Below are 15,897 nucleotides of genomic sequence, written 5' to 3'. Positions count from 1 at the left end.
GAGGCCTAATTGTCACATCAGAGCATCCTTGTCCCCACGCAGCAACCACCACCTTGTACATCACTTCCTGTTTTATGCAGCTCGAAACGTGGACTGAAGATTTATTTTTTAATATGTTGACTTTCTTTCTGGGCAAGACATCGGTCATGTGTGCATTTTTTTTTCTTTTTTTTTTTTTTTCTTTTTTTTTTTTTTTTCCCAGAGACGACAGTCCTCAGCGGGGATGACCCCCCCGGCCGCCCCGCAGCCGCCCTGCTGCCCGCCGCACAGAGCCCGCACCGCCGCGCCGCGCCGGAGCCGGAGGGAGAGCAAGATCCTGCCCGGGTGCCACCTGCCAGGAGAGGAGGAGGCTGACGAGCGCGCTGGAGCAATTTATAGGCACCCAAAAGCGCAGGGGAAAGGGGAGCTGCTTTGGCATCTCATTCCAGCATCTGCTCTGCTCTTCCCACTCACAGAGAGTTTGGCATTACTCTGGCAGTGTGGGAAATATATATATATTTTTTTTTTTTCTTCCCCCCCTCTCTCTTCCCTCCCCCACCCCTCCCGCAAACGGATGAACAGCGAAATCGTGAGCCTCACTCACTAGCTGCATCTTGCCATGACAGCTCTTTCTGGAGCAGACCAAAAGGAAGAGATGTGCTTAGAAGCCTCTGGGTACCCTTCAGGTCACCGATCGAGAATTAAAAGGTCAATCCACCTCCTGCTTAACGCTTCCCTGAGGCTACCCTGCCTTATTAGTCTTTTCTGGGAAATACCGCTTTAAACGTAGGCATGCTTTACAGTTACCCATTGTCCAAGTGGAAGTTATTTGAAAATATACCTCCCACCTCGCACAGTAACAGAGATTAGCATCTCTCACAATTTCGGATCTCCCTCTCCCTCTCTCCCCGATTTATCACTAAAAAGGCAGAGAAGGAAACAGGTCTTGCTGTGAATTAAAACTGACATTCTCATCACCGGGTGCAGTGTTTCCCAGCGTTAGAGCCACCCACCACTTTGCCAGCAAACTGACACCGGGGAAAAGAGTTCCCTTTTGTTTAGAAGCTGAAGGAAAGTGCGGGGAATACGCAAACCGACAGATGCCTCGACCTTAGAAAAAGGTCTCCCTGGCTTAAGTCGGGGGCAGCAGAGCGCTTTGATAAGTCTTGGGGTTTTATTCTTTTTCTCTTCCCCCCCCCCCCCCCCCCTTTTTTATGTGTGTGTGTGTGAAAGGTTTCTCCTCCTCCAAGGGCTGGTGGGCACCTCTGTGGCTGAGTGGGAAGGTGAACGTGCAATATTAGTGGCATTTCTCCCAGGAAAATATTAAAGAACTTGTCCTGCTCACAGATATACAAGGTACACAAAGAGCTGTTTAAATAAACAAACAGAATTGATTCCTAAATCGTACTTCTGTATTCAGGAGCAATGGACGTCAATCAAACGCGGGTGACATTTGCCTGTCAATACAGGGATGATGGCTGGGAAGAGTGTGACTTATTACAGCGAGGCAAGAATCCGAAATGAGCAACAGTGGCAAATAGGACAACAACCAAATAATAGCATCTCCAGCCACGATCAGAGAGCTGTGATCTCGTCCTGGATTTTATTAGCACGAATCCCCTCTCCCCTCGCCCCGTTCTCTTTTCTTTCTTTTCTATTCCGCAACACAATAAGGTCAAACAAGCAGGCACTGGGAAACAAAGATTCATTGATTCTTCCTTTTAAGCAGAAATGTCAGCAGCTTCTTTTGCTCTTTCCTGAGAGACTCAAAGGCAGCGAGTGTGTCCACGCCGTGCAGAGACGGGCCAGCCCAGCTTCTTATCTCCCCAGAAAACTCCCGATAAAGCTTCCATTTCCCGCACTTGTAAATACCTCTCCCCCCACCCGCCCCCTTTTTTTTTTTTCCTTTCTTTCTTTTTTCTTGCCTCTAATGCTCCGTCTTAAAAAAAATTCTTTATCTGGCACTGCCACAAGCTAGCCAGTTCCCTCAGCTCAGGGCTTCCCCTCAAGACCCAGGAAGGCATCTGGACACACTTGGAGGTTTGTGTTTGTGTCTCATGGCTCTCTGCGCTCCGTAGCAAAGGGCTTTCAGCTCTCCTCCCTGCTCTGGGCAGGGAAAAGAAAGGCAAGTCCTGCCAAGAGGGACAGGTCTGTCTCAGCCTGTAGCCGGGCCCTCGAGGGGTTGTATTGAGTCATCCTTAAACCCGGGCGGTTTTCCTGACATCAGGATGTGCGTAAACCCCCACTGCAATGGCCGTGCTGGGAAGTATCCGGTGTGTTACACACTGGGAAAACAGCAAATCTCAAACCTTCAAATAGGCACAAACCTGCCGTGGGCTGTCAAGCCGCCGTGATGCCGGGTGACTTATCGGCACCAAACACCCCCTCAGTTCCTTCCTCCAGCTGTGAAAAGCCTGATTTTTGAAGTGAGGTCCTACCATATGAACCATGTTTACCTTCTTAATAGACAGTTTTATCCTCACGTGTCGTGCCAAGAGCGCTCCTTCACTCTGGACTCTTGCAGACTTTCTCCCACAGGAGACCCATGAGCCAGCTGCAAAAAACCCAGCCCGAGGGAGCAGAGGAGAGAGAAGAGGGCAGGTACCAGTGCTGGGGTGGCTGTGGAGCTGGTGTGTCAGCTGGGAACAGAACCCGCCACCTTGAATGACAGACCAACGCTTTGGTTACCAGATTAGCCTTGGTTCCCAAGGAAAAAATAACTTTTCCAAGGAAATTAAGAATGGGAAGCCGAAGACCTCAGAAGTTATGCACTGGAGGTCTCAGTAGTCTGGAACAAAGTTAAAGGAAATGTAGAAACCTCTTTTTTTTTGCCATGGGACCTTTATTCTCCTGAAGTGGTCCGTCAAAGCATTGATTTGCTGTAATTAAAGCTGGGTAGCATTTGTGTTATAATATAATCTCTCCATGCTAAAGGCTAACAGTCAAGATTGACAGTCCATTCCTAATATAACCATTGTACCTACGTGAGCTGCTGCCGGTCTTAACATACCCAATTTCTCTGTATTTTTGAAGCCCTCTCACAGGCTTGCTCCAGCCTTTCAGCCTGTTCTCTTCCCTCCCCATTCTCTGGGCCTTTACGCATTCAGACCCGCAGTTGGTGTTCGAGCTGTATCCCCTGCAGCTTCTGCCATTTGAAACAGCCTGCCCACAGCTCTTTTCCTCACCGACTAATTAGTTGACGTTCATACAGAGCCCTAAAGATGTACGGCATAACATGCGTGTTCTTTTTTTTTCCTGTGTGCCGTTGCCTCGGCACTAAGATAGGGGAAAAATTGGAGAAAACTGAGGAAGGATGTGTCCACTGGCACAAAATGGCTCCTTCTGCCTGCCGTGCTAAATTCAAAGGGTTAGCCCAGGAAAAAAAAAAACCTGTGTGAGAAAGGGCAACCCTTTACCAGCTGCAGTGAGCAAGCGGAACACGGAAAAAGGCATATGTCGAACAAAAGGAGGGTTCGAGCGCTGTGCCAAGTTCCATACTGCTTCTGCTCACTCCCATCGGCATCTGTTTTGCTCTTGCTTATATTTTAACTCTTTTAGAAGTGATTTTAGAGGAGCATTTGGAATTTCAGTTCACTCGAAAATGACGGCTTTGCTACACTGCACCTTGATGTGCTCTGGTTTAGCTACGTGTGTGAAGGTCAGCGTTTCAGGCTGGACACCGGTGGTACGGTCAAGGAACAACACCTTCTCACTCCAACAAGGAAATGGGTTCAACACTACAAGATAAAATTGCATTATAAATGGGGGGAAAGCTGTTCCTATCAGCATAGATGGCTCCAAGGGACCACGGCGCTAACACCTCTGCTGCTATCTTTAACCATCCCTGGTAACCTATTTCCATTCTGCTCACCCAGTTTGGTAAAATCTCAGGGCTGGCACGTGTCAGGTAATAGGGCCTGGAAAGTTCCAGTCTCCTACCACTTTTTGGTGGAAGCTCTTACAGGCAGCACTAACTAGGTTCTTCCAGAAACTTGTTCTGGTCAGCATCACTCAAGACCATCTGTATTTATAGCGATGCAAGTTTCCCACCACATTCTTTCATAAGATTAAGGTTTTTGTGCTCATGGAAGGAAAATCAGCTTCAGTGTACAAAAGAAAGAAATTGTTTTGCTGAATTTTTGGAAGCTTTTACCTCTCATTTGGAATGTGGAAAGTCCTTTTGCAGGATCTTCTTTGATGTTCAGGGATTTAAGCCACTTGTGTGTGTGTGTGTGCAATTGGAAATATAGATTAAGTTTTATCACAATCAATAATGTCCTTTGAAGATCAGCCTCTGAACCTGAACAAAAAGAGGAACTAGATTGGGAGTTGGAGTTAGATGATCTTTAAGGTCCCTTCCAACCCAAACCATTCTATGATTCTATGAAATGATAGAAAAAAATAAATGTATCCAGTCTTGAAAGGGTTACAACCACTTTTCAAATCCAAACGAGGGGGGAATTCAGGGAGGGCTGTCACTAAAGTGACAGGGCTCAACAAGGAGAATTTGCAAATAAATTCCATATATCTCTTCCTTTTCAGTTTTTCATCTGAAAAGATCAGTCAAACATGACTAGTTACTGGGGGGGCGGGAATTAAAACAGAAAGATCTGTACCCAAGTCATGTATATCGTGTTTTGCTGGTGAACTACTGTAGATATAAAATCATAACTGTGTGTGTAAAAATAAGTCTTAAACACGTAGGGAGCTAAAGATTACATATTCAACTCTTTCCCATGTGCTTGCTTCCCTCTTTGTCTTCTCTCTTGTCCTAAGGTGCCAAGCACAAAGCTGGAGTGATGCAGGGGAAAGTGGTCAATCTGGGGAGTATCTCTGGATAGTGATGCTGGTCCTTCTCCAGCCCCAGTGGTGCCTGACCAGTTGATTGCTCTTGCACTGATGGTGGTATGGAACTGCAAGAGTTGTACCTAGGGTCATCTTCGCCGCCTCTGGGTGAAGCTGCACCAGTTGAGACCCTTTTGCTGACCTGTTACTCCTTCCAAGTGGCAGGGCCATGCTTTCCTTGGCAGGGGAAGCTGGGATTTGGACAGTTTCTAGTGAAATCACCAAGAGGCACAGTGCTGTGGAGGTACGACTGAGTGATGCTTGCACTAATCATGGAACCATAGGACAGTTTGGGTTGGAAGGGACCTTAAAGACCTTCGAGTTCCAACCCCCCTGCCCTGGACAGGGACACCTCCCATAAACCAGCTTCCTCAAAGGCCCACTTGAACGCTTTCAGGCAAGGGGTGCCCACCTCAATGATTCTATGATTCTATGATTCTATGACCAAGTTTAAGGATAAAAAGTCATATATGACCCTTAATAATTGCCAACATAAATAGCAGTAATTAACCATAAAAATACTCATAATTGCAAGTGCCCTTGTTTATTCCAAAGATTAAACCACTAGTTGCAATCATAAAAGATTGCTCTTGCTGGTTTCTCCTCTCCTTTCCCATGTGCTTGCTTCCCTCTTTGTCTTCTCTCTCCCCCTTCCCTCCCCATCACCTAAGGTGCCAAGCACAAAGCTGGAGTGATGCACGGGGAAGTGTCCGGTCAATCTGGGGAGTATCTCTGGATAGTGATGCTGGTCCTTCTCCAGCCCCAGTGGTGCCTGACCAGTTGATTGCTCTTGCACTGATGGTGGTATGGAACTGCAAGAGTTGTACCTAGGGTCATCTTCGCCGCCTCTGGGTGAAGCTGCACCAGTTGAGACCCTTTTGCTGACCTGTTACTCCTTCCAAGTGGCAGGGCCATGCTTTCCTTGGCAGGGGAAGCTGGGATTTGGACAGTTTCTAGTGAAATCACCAAGAGGCACAGTGCTGTGGAGGTACGACTGAGTGATGCTTGCACTAATCATGGAACCATAGGACAGTTTGGGTTGGAAGGGACCTTAAAGACCTTCGAGTTCCAACCCCCCTGCCCTGGACAGGGACACCTCCCATAAACCAGCTTCCTCAAAGGCCCACTTGAACGCTTTCAGGCAAGGGGTGCCCACAACCTCTCAGGACAACCTGTTCCAGTGTCTCACCACCGTCACAGCAAAAAATGCAATCAGTAAATGCCTCCTCCGTAAATAGCTTCAATTTGCAAACAAGTGCACTGCATTTCAGGAACTGAGTTTCAGACAGTGAGTTGTTTTACACAGCACTTCCACCAGCTTTCTTAACAGGAGCCTGGACATCCTCTGGCCCTCCCAGACCATGGTAGTGCCTGCTTGCAGCAGCGTCCAGTTCACGGTTCTGGGTCAGATGTACTTGCTGGAAACACCCTTTTTCCCTACACGCCCCATCTCTCCCTTCCTGTAGGATGGGCATTTTAACTCATCTCCCTCTTTTGATGTCTTGGCTTCTTGCACTTCTGCACCACCATTAGCAGTTGCAATGTTTTTCGTGTAGGCCTTCTGCTTGACCCCACCCCTTAACTCCCTTCTGATCACAATCCATAGCAGATAACCTGTCATAAGCAGGCACACAGAATAACTCATAATGTTCATTAATAACCCCCAAAATACAGAAATAATCTTAAGTGCTATCAAATCAAGGAGTATTGCTAATAGTGAAGGCAACAGCGTTGGCATTCTTATGAAGATGTAAGTAGTGAATACAAAGGGGTAGAAGATAAATGCCTCTAACGTGGGAGTAAGATTAAACAACCACTTTGTCCCTGCTTAAAACTATACCAATAAGCAAAGGCATAAATCATGTTGCACTTCTATTAAAAATTATGTCAGTTGTTAGAGTCAATCAGAAGGAGATTTCCAAGTGGTTTGCCCATGAGTATGATTTTGGTTACCTTCGGAATGGTTATCAGCCAGCCAGTGATACTGAAGAGAGATGTTAGGGGGGAAAAAAGCAAGAGCAGAAACAAGCTTTTCTAAACTGTCATCTGCGATTTACCCTACCTTCCCCAAAGCTGAAAGGCTCCCTTGCCATTGTTCTACCAACCCAGCAATCTTCTAGTATTTCATGCTAGAGTCCTTTATATTCATCAGGAGGTTGATGGATGGGCAATAAGAATGGATAGCTGGGAGTGGAAAACTTAAAATTAAAATCCCCAGAGTGGCAAGATGCCCAAGAGATTTATTTTTCCTTCTGTCATCCCCTCAGCTGATCTTCTTTTTGAGCCTGATTATTGATTTCTGGAGTAGTTAATGGTGTAATTTACTTTGCAAATTGCAATTATTTCTGATCATTCATTTTTCTTCCTATATGTTTCATTAGTTAAAACAGGACACTCTTTGATCCAAACAATCTTCTTTACAAATGGCATACAGTGGAATCTGGCGTGATCCTGCATGATGCCTTTGGTTATTATGGTAGGCAACTGTGCTCAAGATTTTGTGAAATTTAGCCTTGCTTTGTTTAAAATGTGGCAATTTTGATCTGTAGGCCTGATCCACCACGAATGAGGAATAACTCCACTGCAGTAAGTTGGAAGTTGAGAAGTTAAGAGATGGAGGCGAGATCAGAATTGGCTCCACTATTTGCACGGCCTTCAGAGAGCTGCAAAGCACAGGGAGGTACAATGGGGGCTCTCGTCCCCAAAAGGGGGTCATCACACCTGGGCAACGAGGAAGGGCCCAGGACGTTTCCTTGCAGCATTGTAGAGGTACAAACTGTGCAGAGGAACCGCTGGTTCTGTTTCCCAGCACAATGTATTGCTGATGCTGTCATTAATAGGGTGTCCGGTGGTGGTTGTAACTTTTGGGTTGATATTTGGGAATTTAACTTAGGTTTGTACCTTTAGCAATAACAAGAAAAACAGGATGCATATTGGAGAGAAAAATCAAAGTTGTTACCACCTACTGAGATATGCATGTGTTCTTATGCAACACATACATCATCAGCTTAGACTGTTGATGTTCTTTCTACACAGCCATAAAGCTCTGATATGGACAATGACTGCACAGATGCAAAAAGCATCAGGTGAGAAGAGAAACATAACTGGCCAGAGAGCGTCTACCGTCTGGGGGCTGAGATCTCCTACTCTCCCAGTAAATAAAATCTCAGCTGGAATTTCCCTTTCATGTAGTGAGACATTATACATATGTTTATAGGATGCAGAGACAAACACATGCTCGTGCGCACAAACGTAAAATAGAAATATGTTTCTGGAATCAGAATGGAACATTAAAACCCATGGTTATCACAAGTCAGCAATCTGGTTTTTTGTAATTTATTGTTTAAATGTTATCCAGAAGAGCAGGACAATAGACACACTATTCCATGAAAATATCCTCCATCACTGGCGTGTGCAGGGAGTTACTCCACCGAGCTGATTGGTAGAGTGTCAAATGCTGCTCACACTGAACACACGAGCGACTCCGCTGGCCTGAAAGGAGCCCTCGCTCCGGGCTCACTACCCAGTAAGGCTCATTGAACTTATATTAGGGTTTCACTGCTGTTTGTGAGAGCAGAATTTAGCCTGGCATCCTCTGTTTAATTAACTTTGAATCACTAATGTCAGTCTTTAAATATCTAAAAGAGGCAAAAATCTTTTATCAAATTTAATTCCAAGGAGAGCGAATGAAACAGGAAGAATTTGCACTGAGTGTCCATGCCCCTTCTGGGCATGTTTAGTTTGGAGAAGAGGAGGCTGAGGGGAGACCTCCTTGCCCTCTCCAACTCCCTGAAAGGAGGGTGTAGAGAGGCAGGTGTTGGCCTCTTCTCCCAAAGGATGAACGACAAGACCAGAGGAAATGGTCTGAAGTTGGGGCAGGGGAGATTTAGATTAGATATTAGAAAGAACTACTTTACTGAGAGAGTGGTCAGGCCCTGGAACAGCCTGCCCAGGGAGGTGGTGGAGGCACCATCCCTGGAGGGATTTAAGAAACGTATAGACATGGCTCTTCAGGGCATGCTCTAGTGCCCAAGGTTATTGGTTTATGGTGAGGTGTTGAGTGTGGGGTTTAGTTGGTGGGTGCGGTGTTTTTGGTGGGCGTTTGGTGTGGTGTGTTTTGTATTTGTTTTTATGGTTTTGTTTTTTTTTGTTTGTTTGTTTTTGGTTTTTTTGGTTTTTTGGGTTGTTTTTTTCGTTTTTTTTTTTGTGGTTGGACTCGATGATCTCAGAGGTCCCTTCCAACCACTAAGATTCTGTGATTCTGTGAAATGCCACTTCTCATGGCAGCGGGGAAGGAATCAGAGAAGGATGTCTGAGGAGAAGGCAGTGACTCTGAGCAGAGTAAGACCCTTGGATGGGGAGACCGCTGTGAATGTGGCTTGCGAAGGGACCGTCATTCCCGGAGAGCAGCTTTTCTAGCCATGGTGTCGCACCAACAGTGTGTTGACATGAACATAGATGTTATTTGGAGTTAAAATAGTTTCCTTCACCTGCCCATTTTGAACCAGGCACAAGGCAATGCAACGAGTCTGTCTGCAGGAGGGATCTTTGGAATTCAGTGCAGGGAGCCGCGCTGCAGCAAAGGTGAATGGTGAGAACTTCAAGGCAGCTTTGACCAAATTCTTCCTCCAGACAACTTGCCTGGTAACTGCTCATCCAACATTTGTCTCCCACCAGGTAGGGATATTAACAGCTTTAAACACAAACTAATTTGCTGCCAAATTTGTTACTCAGGTTCCTTTACTTGGGAAGTATGGCAAGCAGAAAGCAGTATGCTCCTCTGCTGCCAAGCATGGACGCTGTGGGATCCAACCATCAGACGGCCTGAGCCTAAAGACTTTGAGTCAGAACTCCCTCTTTATGTACTTAATCATCTCCTTAGGGATCATATATTTTTTTTACACTGGGCAGGCATTTATTTGGCATTTAACATATATCTTTTAATAGGTTTCCTAATTATATCATTACCGCACCTCCTCAGTCCGTCTATTACACCTTTCTTCATTTTGAAATGCTAATAAGTAGCTAGTCTGAAGCCAGTGAGTAGGTACCTCAGTGACAGCAACTCGTCTGGGCTTCCCTTCCTCTTACCATGCTCAATGGACAGGTAAAAATCTATTTTCTTCAATTTTATTTTCTAATGAAAATAAACTGACTCGCCGCTATGACTTCAGTACGAAGCTGAGCCAATGGAGGGTGAGCGGCACAAAGGATAAACTGAGCTGCTCTTGCTATTTGCTTTGCAGGGGTCTCTTTCGTTGGTACAGAGGGGAGATCTCAGTGCAGGGGATGCTGCTGCCAGAGGACTGCGAGGGGATGGCGAATGGGAAACCATCCCCAGCACTCCAGTCACCCCTAGGATTCTCTTGCCTCCACTCTGGACCATCACGCCTGCTGTACTCCCCTTCACAGGGGTGTTGGTGTCAGGTTTTCAGTGACTCTCTGCTGGAACACTTGGAACATCCATGACCCCACAGACACTATGCTGGGGTCAGCTCTTTATTCCCTACATATTTATTCTCCCTGTATTGGTTTCTCTTCTGTTACATGCTCAGTGCTGGGATCCATTCTCTTTAACATCTTTATCAATGATCTGGACAAGGGGATCGAGTGCACCCTCAGTAAGTTTGCAGACACTAAGTTGGGTGGCAGGGTCGACCTGCTGGAGGGTAGAAAGGCTCTACAGCGGGATCTGGACAGGCTGGATGGATGGGATGAGGTTCAACAAGGCCAAGTGCTGGGTCCTGCCCTTGGGTCACACCAACCCCCTGCAGCGCTACAGGCTGGGGGCAGAGTGGCTGGAGCTGCCTGGCAGAAAAGGACCTGGGGGTGTTGGTGGACTGTGGGCTGAACAGGAGCCAGCAGTGTGCCCAGGTGGCCAAGAAGGCCACCAGCATCCTGGCCTGTGTCAGGAACAGCATGGGGGTGTGTCCAGTTTTGGGCCCCTCACTACAAGAAAAAAAAGACATTGAGGGGCTGGAGCGAGTCCAGAGAAGGCCAACGGAGCTGGTGAGGGGTCTGGAAAAGAAATCTTGTGAGGAGCAGCTGAGGGAGCTGGGGGTGTTGACTGAGGGGAGACCTTCTGGCTCTCTCCAACTCCCTGAAAGGAGGGTGTAGCCAGGGGAGGTCGATCTCTTCTCCCAAGTCACAGGCAATGGGACAAGAAGAAATGGCCTCAAGTTGCACCAGGGGAGGTTCAGATTGGATATTAGGAAAAAAATTTACATGGAAAGTGCTATTAAGCCTTGGAATGGGCTGCCCAGGGAAGGGGTTGAGGCACCATCCCTGGAGGTGTTCAAAAGACGGGTTGACATGGTGTTGGAGGACATGGTTTAGTGATGGTTTTTTTGTCAGAGTAAGGTTGATGGTTGGACTAGATGATCTTGAAGGTCCGTTCCAACCTAGATGATTCTATGATTCTGATTTCCACTTGTTTCAGGTCAGGCAGGCTGTAGAACAGTGAAAAATACAGACAAAGGCTGATTTTTTGGCACCCTGCAGACAGGTCTGCTGGCTGTCACCCCGCAGACGGGCTCTGCTGAGGGCAGAGGGTGCAGCGCTGGCTCACCAGGTGCCAGGCAGGGGTGGCCCCAGTGCCAGCAGAGAGCCATGGGGAGAGAAGAAGAAAAAGTGTCTGTCTTGCAGAGGAGGCTTGCCAGCAGGTGATGGCGGTTTCCAGGTGGGATAGATGCTGCAGTTGAGGTACCTGGTTCTGCCAAAAGGCCCGTGTTTGCCCGGCTCCACATGAGACCTGCGGGAAGTGGAATGGAGAGCAAAAGTCTGTGGCTGATCTTGCTGAATGGGACAGATGGCAACCCTTGCCAAAAATAGCTTTGCTAGAAGTAGAACACATGGTAAATTGCATTAATTTTAATAATTGCTTTTTATGCTTTGATAAAAACTGGCAAAGACCTAAAGGATCCTCTACCCAAGATAATTAGCATAGCTCTCCTTGACTGCTCCCCGTTAAAGAGAAGGCTGTTTTGAGGCTTTTAAGGCTCACAAAATTGAGAAGGATGAGGTTGCCCACTTGTGCCAGGGAAGTGGAGTACTCAGCTGTCCGTGGGACCCGCGGGGGAGACAGGACTCCTGCCCAGCTGCTGCCAGAGCCAGGAGCTCGAGGCCACACAAGCGATGCTGAGTTTGGGCTGTGAGGGGCAGGCTGGCTGCGGGCTGGCACCATCACACCTCTGTCTGGCCAAAGGATCTTGCAGAGTCACACTCTGAAGCACATCCGAAGTCTTAAAAAAAATAATATTCAGCAAGAGCCTTTTTCCAAAAGGAAAGGTCTATTTTAAGAATTTTTAAATTATTTTTCAGCAGATACACAATTTCGTTAGTTCCTGTAGGGGAAAAAGACCAGGCAATTCCTTTGCTCACTGCAAAGGGGATTTTTGCCTGCCACAGTGCCAGGTATGGCTGTCACTTTGCCATGTGAAGAGGGACGACTGGAAGAGCATGGCCGGGCTCTGAAAAAGGGCACCGTAGCTGGTGAACCACACTGTGCTTTCACTGCTGCTTCTTACAACCACCTCCCGTCAGGAATTAGGGATGCTCGACTTGGAAAGAAATCTTCATATCACGGAATCACGGAATTGTTGGAGTTGGAAGGGACCTCTAGAGCCCATCCAGCCCAACTCCCCTGCCAAAGCAGGGCTGCCCAGAGCACATCACTCAGGAGCATCCAGGCGGGGCTTGAAGATCTCCAGAGAAGGGGACTCCACACCCTCCCTGGGCAGCCTGTCCCAGGGCTCTGCCACCCTCACCCCAAAGAAGTTCTTCCTCACATTGGAGTGGAACTTCCCATGGTCCAGCTTGTGCCCGTTGCCCCTCGTCCTGTCACTGGGAACCACTGAAAAGAGTCTGGCTCCATCCTCCTTCAACCACCTTTTAGATACTTGTCAGCATTGATAAGGTCTCCCCTCAGCCTTCTCTTCTCCAGGCTAAAGCGCCCCAGCTCCCTCAGCCTTTCCTCATCAGGGAGATGCTCCAACCCCTCCATCATCTCTGTTGCCCTACGCTGGACTCTCTCCAGCAGTTCCCTGTCTCTCTTGAACTGGGGAGCCCAGCACTGGACGCAGGATTCCAGTTGTGGCCTCCCCAGTGCAGAGCAGAGGGGGAGAATGACCTCCCTCCACCTCCTGGCCACACTCTTCCCTACGCAGCCCAGGATCCCACTGGCCCTCTTGGCCACAAGGGCACATTGCTGGCTCATGGAGAGTTTACTGTCCACCAGGACCCCCAGATCCTTCTCCTCAGAAGTGCTTTCCAACAGGTCCACCCCTACCTATATAGCCTATATATCAAAGTGAATTCCCCCAGCAATGGTGCTGGGCACAATGTCAGACAGCACCAGCACCTCACTTACTCACCAGTCATCTCACTAACTAAATTGGTTTAGTTTTCTGCCCAAACACAGCTAAACCAACCCATCGTGCTCTGTCTGCTGGCAGAGTGTCCAGGGAAGGGGCTGTGTCAGTGACACGACATCAGTTTCTAGTCGATGCAGTTAATTCGCAGCATCCACTGTTCAGCTGGTTCTAAAATGATGTTTAATTACCCCGGGGATCTTGGAGAGCCAGCGACGCCAGCATTTCTTTCCAGTTCTCTGGAATACACGATGCGGTTCCTACTCAACGGTGCTACACATTTTTGATAGGAATGAAATATATTCTCTTTTACAGCTAAAAAGCGTGCCTTGTCAGTCCAGATCAGAGTTGGCTCAGGACACAGACACAAACCTGTCAGAGTCAGGCAGGCAACAGGCCAAGGTCTAGGAGTGGTATTTGTCCCTGATAGACTGAAGGAACTCACTGCAACCGCAGTTCTGTCCCCAAAAGAGTGCTGTGTGACTGCTGCTAAACAGGGGTTGATTTTCTTCTTCCTGCCAGGGCCAACCTCAGGCGAATTGGGCAGGATTTGTGCCACGTAACTGCAGCCTGGGCAGCTCTGAGTGTGTGACAGAAATGTAGAAATATACAGATATAAATGTATTTGCAAGCAACTAATTCCCCTAAAGGACACCCGGGCTAAGTGCTGTTGCCTGGTTTTCCAGAGTGTGATTTGGGAGCACTAAATGCGGATTGTTCAAAGCGCTTGGGCAGGTAGACTGAACAAACATCCTGCTAATTCAGGCCTTCTCCAGCCACAGGCATTAGGGATGTGCCCAAACCCTTCCCTGCGTGAGGGCCCTGCTTGTTCTTTCCCTCCCCAAGCCAGAATTGAAGGCGGGAGGCAGGGGCTCAGCAGGGCCGGGGGGATGCTCTTGCCCCGGGGGGAGGCAGCTGCCAGCTGGCAGGTCCATGCTGGGGTGCCCAGAGTGGGGTTGCCAGAGCCTCTGCACCCCAAAATGCCTCCCCCGCTTCCTGCACCTCCCTCGGCACCCCAAGGATCTGGTCTTGTGTGCGTGTGTGGATGTTATTCGGTAATTTTCTAAAGCTCAGTGATTTAGATTGACAAATGTATTCCGATTTCCTAATATGTTTTCTTCACATCTTTGCTGTTTTTTTTTTTCCATAGGAATTATTCTGTTCAGCAGCTCAGGAAGAAACAATCAACAGCTAGAATGTATATTCCACTTCAGTTTTCTGCAGAGAATTACAATGGCTCTTTTTGCCTCCCCCTGCAAAATGTGTTTGTGTTTCCCGGGCTGGCCCTGTCCTGTAGTGCCGGCTTTAACCTGATATTCCCCTGCCCCTCCTGGTTTTGTTGATGTGTTTCCATGAGGAGCAGGGGGTCAGGCTGCCGTGCTGACCTTTCTTTTCCTCCCACATTTTTCCTCCCGTCGTGCTGCTGTTTAACAGCCTCTTCACAGGGCACCTCGAAGGCTCTTGATCTTCGTGTCGCTGCAAGAGCGCGGTGAAGCCCTCTCCAAACACGGCTCTCAGCCGAGAGACACCGCGGGAGGAGCAGAGGACTAGGGAGAAGTGGCCATCCTTGGGCAAACACAGCACAAGGGATGAGCTATTCTGGCGCTGCTGGGCTGAAGCATTTGACTGCATCACAGGCAGCAGACGAGGACACGTTTTTTTACTTTTCTGCAAACCTGTGGGTTTTCACTGTAACCGAAGATGGATGTCTCAGTGTGTCGGGAGATGAGAAATCTTAGAAACATGATCAGAATACCAAAAACAGCACAAGGAAATGGACCTGATTCAGTTTCTTGCCTTACTTAGTAATCAAAGAAGTTGCTTTTGATAGCTCACTACCGAAACAGGCTTTGTCATTCCCCCCCAGACATTAGCAACTTTATTCGAATTACAGTGAAAATGCCAAAACCATGCAGGTGGTGGGACGACTGCACAAACTACACTTAGGACTGATTGGGGGTGCCCAAGCCCCCCCAGCCCCAGCACATGTCCATCAGAGCCACCAGTCTATGCCTGGAGGTCCCTTAAATGCAGAAACCCAGCCAGGCACCGGTGGGATTTCTGAAAATTGCCCAGGAGGGTGCTGTTACATCTGTACTGATTGAGTTGATAAGATTTGTGTGGTGGCAGACAAGTAATTCATTCTGAGGTGGGTAATTAAAAATATTAGAGATTAGTATAAAAAGAGTCTGTATGATGAGTGAGCTTTGCTATCTAGCAACTATTTCCAGCATGATGAATGCAAAGTTATTACACCACGCTAGGCAGAAAATTCCTTTTTTAATCCACCATTGGCAAGTTTTTGTCCTGGTATTATGGAGAGGCCAGATTATTTCTAGAGGTGGTGCCTAGGTTTCTGTTTGGAGCCAACTTCCTGAACTCTGCAGAGAGACAGACTTGCCCCTCAAGCCCAGGGTGGATGTCAGCTTTCTCTTTAGGAGGGGAGACGCTGAAGCAGGGCACTGCTCCACACTGAACGTGGCTCTTTATTCACTGTCATCCAAGTCTTGTGGCTGGCTCCAACGGGGAAGAGGGAGAAGAAGAGGTGCCAAGACCTGCCCAGCAGAAGGCTCTCTGCTCACTGCTAGAATTCGGCTGAAGAAGGAATCCCTCTTTGTTACCCGTTTTAAGAAGTTACCATGACTTTCTTCTGGACCTGAGTGCTGACACTCCAGTGCTCAACAGCCACGAAAGCACAAAGGTT

This window comes from Calidris pugnax, unplaced genomic scaffold (assembly GCF_001431845.1).
Source record: "Calidris pugnax isolate Ruff unplaced genomic scaffold, ASM143184v1 scaffold629, whole genome shotgun sequence".
Lineage (NCBI taxonomy): Eukaryota > Metazoa > Chordata > Aves > Charadriiformes > Scolopacidae > Calidris > Calidris pugnax.
Note: the sequence above shows the minus strand (reverse complement) of the source record.